The sequence below is a fragment of the Marmota marmota genome, unplaced genomic scaffold (genome assembly GCF_001458135.2).
Source record: "Marmota marmota marmota unplaced genomic scaffold, marMar, whole genome shotgun sequence".
Taxonomy (NCBI): Eukaryota; Metazoa; Chordata; class Mammalia; order Rodentia; family Sciuridae; genus Marmota; species Marmota marmota.
This window is the reverse complement of record NW_026000316.1, coordinates 761419-766833: the sequence shown is the minus strand read 5'-3', so window position 1 is coordinate 766833 and position 5415 is coordinate 761419. Positions and strand designations below refer to the sequence as shown.

Genomic DNA, 5415 nt, shown 5'->3' with positions numbered 1-5415 from the left:
GGATGTCTGCAAAGTAAGGGCGGGAGCGAAACGTCCAGATTACTTTCCCTACTGCAGCCCCTGCGGTCACCCATTCCCAACCTCCCCGCTGGCCTTGTGTGCGCTGCCACGTTTATTTCTCTTCCCTCCTCCTTTCAAAACAAGGACAAGGATGATGGGGTGCAGGGCCTGGGTGTCAAAAAATAAAATAACAAACAAAAACAAAGCATTGGCTGGAAGAGGAAGCAAGCGGATTCCTCTCAAAATCCATCAAGATCTTTTCTTTCCCACCCTGTCTTCCCTCCACCCACCAAAACAAGCTACGTCTGGGCGCCACGGATCTAATCTTGAAAGCAGGCCTGAAGCGGCGAGGAAGAGGCAAGCGAAGCTTTAGATTCCCGCATCCCTAGGCGAGAATTCAATGGTCCCAGGACATGCCCACCCTCACACCCACCTGCAGGGATCAGGGGAAATGTTCTCCTTCTCCTCCTCCTCCTCCTCCGCCTCCTCCTTCTCCTCCTCCTTCTGGCCTGGGTTAAATGCTCAGCAGTGCGCAGCGTAATAGAGTTGGTACCCAGAGGAGGACAGGGAGTCGGCGGCCAGGGCTTTAAGTACCTTTGCCCACGTCAGCTCCTAGTCACGTGAGGGCTGCATCTCCAGTAAGCTTGGGTCCCCGCTTTCCACTCCCACCAAGAGTGTGAGCCCCCTCCTTTATCCCCACTCTCATCTCACCCCACCACATCAGGTCCTGTCACTCATTCTTTGCCTTTGTAGTTCTGGAGGCCAGAACAGAAGTAGTCCTTTCTCCATGTAAGAATTTGCTTTTCTCTGGTGACCGGGGAGAGGCTGCATCTTCTGGAACAGCAATTGTATATATGCTTTTTGTTGGAGGAATTTTTTCATTCTTTTCTGGGCTATGGATACTTGTCCCTCTATTTCCAATCTTCCAGCCTTTACCTAGTACCCCCCCCACACACATTTCCCTTGCAGTTTCATGCCCCCCTATAGATAAAGAACAGGGTATCAGAAAGGAAACAAGAAATAGGAATGGGGTCTATACTTCGGAATATTCTTATTTTATTTTTAAAACTATTACCACACTTTATTTTTATACTGAAAATTACAATAAAACAAGAATTCAGTATGGGAAACAGCAACAAAAAAGGGACAGCGTGTGTTGCTAAGTAAACAAAACAAGATTTCCCACTTCATTGGAAGGCACCATTAATTTTGGTTAATTTTTACCACACAGAAAATGAATTCCATTGGCCACGTGGTGTTTTCAGAACACGCTAAGGTGTTTGAACATCTAAAAATGGATTTTTTTCTCAACAAGGTAAGCATATTTCAGTATGATCTGTAAATTGATTCATGGAGAGGTGTTCATTTATCCAGTCTTATTTATTTTGGACAAATAAGTGCTAATTTTCCTCCTTCTGGGGAACCTTCTAAGTTGGACAAATAAATGACCCTGTCTTGTTCTGTTAAAGAAACACATTTATTTAATATTACCAAACCATTCCTGACTGCCATGTGAACCTTCTGTAATTTGATGGTTATAACGATGACAGTTTTCAATACCTGTCCTTGGATTATATTCCAGTTTAGTGATTCAACTCAGGGCAAAAGGATGAGCTGGGAATCGAAGGAAATTAAGGGTGTGAAGGGTGCAAGCTACTCAAATCCTCCCTGCCCTTTCAAGAGGGATGGAAGGTGCTGTTCTACTACCCCGTCCCATATTTCAGAGCCTTTCATCCACTGAATTCAGATACTTTACTCTGTTACTTATTTCAAAAATATACATGGATACGTAGCCAAGGTGGTGACCTGAGTAAATGCATTTGGCCCCTTCTCTCCATCCTTCAGATTCCTCTAGGGGTAACTTAACTGTGCATAGAAAATATTGCTGTTCCCACCTGCTACTGCAGCTGAGAATTTCCACACAGCCTGAACACCTGATTGCTGGGGCTAACTCCCAGGCCTGCCTATTGTCTGTTTTTATTCATAGTGCCCTTGTAAATACTGTTTTTATCACTATGTGCTACTACCGCATGGCCTGAGAGGTGTAGCCTCTAGGGCTTCTCTCGTCCTTAACTCCAGGACACCTATGAAGAGACTAGCCTTGCTGCAAGGTCACTGCTTGCTAGTCCATATCCACCTTGGGGTCCCCTTAGTCAAATGTATGGCCAGACCCAAGCAACAATCCTGACTGACCACACTGATTGGCCTAGAATAGGCATTCTCACCTGGCCAACTCTGTAGACCACCTGAAATTGTATTCACAAGGTTTGTTTTGTGACTATATGTATGCTTAAGCATACTTTAGGGGGTGGGATTAGAGGTCCTTGACTTCATGGGCTTCTCAAGGGGTCAGTGACTCCTTCTGCAGATAATAAGAGCCAAGACAATGTCCTCAAGGGTCTGTGTTACATATGATAGTCCAGATAGTCCAGATTAGGAATCTTGTTTTTTTTTTTTTTTGTCTTGGTAATAATATTCAAAACAGGCTAGGGATGTAGCTCAGTAGCTCAGTGGTAGAACACTGATAAGACATGGGCAAGGTCCTTGGTCCAATCCCTAGCACCACAAAAATTAAGGAAATAAAATATACTTGGAAAGAAACTTGTTCTATTTTATCCACTCCTTGCCACTACTAACAATTTCCAATTTTCTTCTATGCACATATTAGCAGATGCATTTACACTTATTAATCAAATTTCAAATTGAGCAACAATAATAAAAAGAAAAGCATTGGAATTTGTATTGTAATTGCAGCAAATCAGCAGATTAAATTGAAGAACATTAACACCTTAAAATTGAGACTTTCTCTCTAGGTATGTTAACTTCATTTTGCTTCACTATGTAAATCAAATTTCAGGAGTTTATTTAGCTAAGTAATTCATATTGTTTGGTAGGTTTTTCTTAGGTATTTAATGTAGTCTTTGAGGATGAAATACTATTTCTTTTCCTAATTATACTTTCTGATAGGACATTTTTTATTTAAGAGAAAATGTTCTATTGGATATTTATTTTGAATTTACCAATTGTGTGTGATCTGTCTTACTAATTTCAATAGTTTTCAGGTGATACCTTTGATTTGTTTAGGTATATACTTTATGTAATTGCCCAAAAATGATTTTTCATTTCTTTCTTTCCAATATTTGTCTTTTTTCCTTTTCTGCATTTGACCAAGACTTCCTTGCAAGTCTCCTGATCTTGTTCTAGAAGTCAACGGGAATACATATTTTGTTTCATCATTTAGTGGAATTTTTGCTGTTTCTGATATTTTCTTTTTTTCAAGGATATTTTCACTTATATTTACTGGTATCACACAAATGTAGTGTACAGAAATAATATCAGTGAGTGGAGACTAGTCATAATTATGTGGTCTTGGTAGCCCACAGGGAGGGATGAATTTTCCAGCTCAGAGAGCTTCCAAAATATTCGTTATTGGGGCTGGATTTTTTAAAATCTAATTTAATCTAACCAATAATGGAACACTAAATTTACATATGATTCTTTACTAGATAAATGAAGTTTCTTTATTCCTATTTCACTAATAGTATTTTTAAAAGTTAAGAATGGCTGACATTTTATCAGACATTTTGATTGTAAGCTTCCTTTTCTCCATCAGTTTGCTGTTGTAATGAATGATGTAGATAGACCACTCTCCTTACCACCTTTGTCTCCCTTTATAGTCTATTCTCAACACATCCAGAGACAATGCCCTTTGTACAAACTCTCCATCCTTTCCCTGTATTTTTTAGAGTAAATACAAAAGTACTTACTACAACTAACAGGGCCTTGCCCTATTTAACATTGTTACATTTCTGTCTTATCATCTATTGCTCTCTTTCTCTCTTTCTCTAGTCATCCTGCCTTCCTTGATGTTTCTGGAACATCCTGGGCTGTTCCTTTCACAGAACCTTTGGTTTGCTTATGCCCCTGCCTGAGATGTCCTTCTCCTAGACATCACCATACATCCCTCACTGACTTTAGGTTTTTATCTAATAGGTGACCTTTCTAGTGTGTCTTTCCCTGGTCATTTTTTCTAAAAGTTCAACCCATCTTGACTTCATGTCATGCTCTCTTTGTTTTTTCCTGCCTTTTGGGTTTTTTACTCTTTTGTACTTATCTCAAACACTATGCTATTTTTTGTTTATTTTGTTAATTTATTGTTATTTTACCAGGATTAAGGGCTAGGGATTAGAGATTTAGGTCAACTTTATTCACTGCTGTAACCACAGCATCAAAAACAGAGCTCAGTAAATGTGTGAAAAATGAACAATTTAAGGAATGGCTTCCCAACAGTGAACTATCTTTGTATCCCAGAAATAAAGCCTAGTTGGTTATAGCATATTAGCAGATTTGTAAGTTATGCTGTTTTCAGGTTACAATATGTAGAAGATATTTAGATTGCTTTGAATGACATGTATAACACATTATGTCTTGAGAATTATTGTTTATGACATGCCTTTTAAAAATAAATAATTTTATAATTTTCCAATAATAAAAGGAATACACATTTGTGTAAAACATATAGAAATAAATGCTAACAAATAACAAAATCCATTCCTACTCTCTGCTGCTTTTTTTGACACTCATCCCCCATCCCCATTTTCAGGTGTTTTCAGGACTCCAGAGGTGAACATTGGTTATTTCAAAAAAGAGGTGGAGAGAGCAGAGAGAAGGATGAGGCTGTTCCCCAGAAAAGAAATAGAAAGGTCGTAGCTCAGGAGGAGATGGTGTCTCTTCTAGTAATCAGAGAAGGATGACATTCTTGTATAAGCGGGGAAAGAACAAGAGGGAAGGCAGTATGTGTGTTAGTGGAGTCAGAGAAGGAGGGAAGGCAGGGAAGGCAAGTTGTCCTCTGCTTTACTAATAATGAGTAGAAAACTGGGGCCAAATTCACGAGTGACATGGCCTCATATCATCAGGAGCTGAGGTGCTGAAGTCTTGGTCCAGATAGTGGTTCTTGTTCAGGTACCAGCTCCCTATTTTCTTGAAGTCAGTGAGATTGCGGCAGTGAAAGGAAAAAGATGAGGAGGAAGCCTGTCCTCATCTCTGTAGGTCCCTGTGAAGGTGGCTATAGATTGGAAACTCCTATCATGGGGTTTGAGGGTGGTAACACAGTTTTCAAGTTTGAAGGTGCTTTTCTGATTCCCCATAAGGATACCCAAACCCAGCCTCTTTCTCATTTCATGTCTTCTAAAAGACAGGACAGTGCTAGCAGTAGAAATGGTTGGCACTGGTGACTTGAGAAGGAGGAGGGAAGTCAGCTGTGTCAGGGAACCTAGCAGTAGAGGACTGTGAGGTGACACAAGCTTGTCAACCTAAACACTGAACAGGGAAAGGTCAGGGTTTGGACTCATATTGGGAAGTTGGACCACCCATTGTTTACTGTTTGTTCCTGTCTGGTTCTAGCTTTGATCTGTG

At 40.2% G+C, this 5415-nt stretch overlaps 1 protein-coding gene across 2 annotated transcripts in view; it reads right to left on the bottom strand.

Annotated features, from left to right (window-relative positions):
- The window catches only part of Armcx2 (armadillo repeat containing X-linked 2), a 4796-nt gene extending 4230 nt beyond the window's left edge, over nt 1-566 (bottom strand). For both annotated transcript variants that reach the window (XM_048797311.1, XM_048797313.1), the window contains exon 1: nt 434-566. The gene's annotated coding sequence lies outside the window, so the exon portion shown is untranslated. The remainder of the gene's footprint in view (nt 1-433) is intronic.
- Nucleotides 567-5415: the final 4849 nt, after the last annotated feature.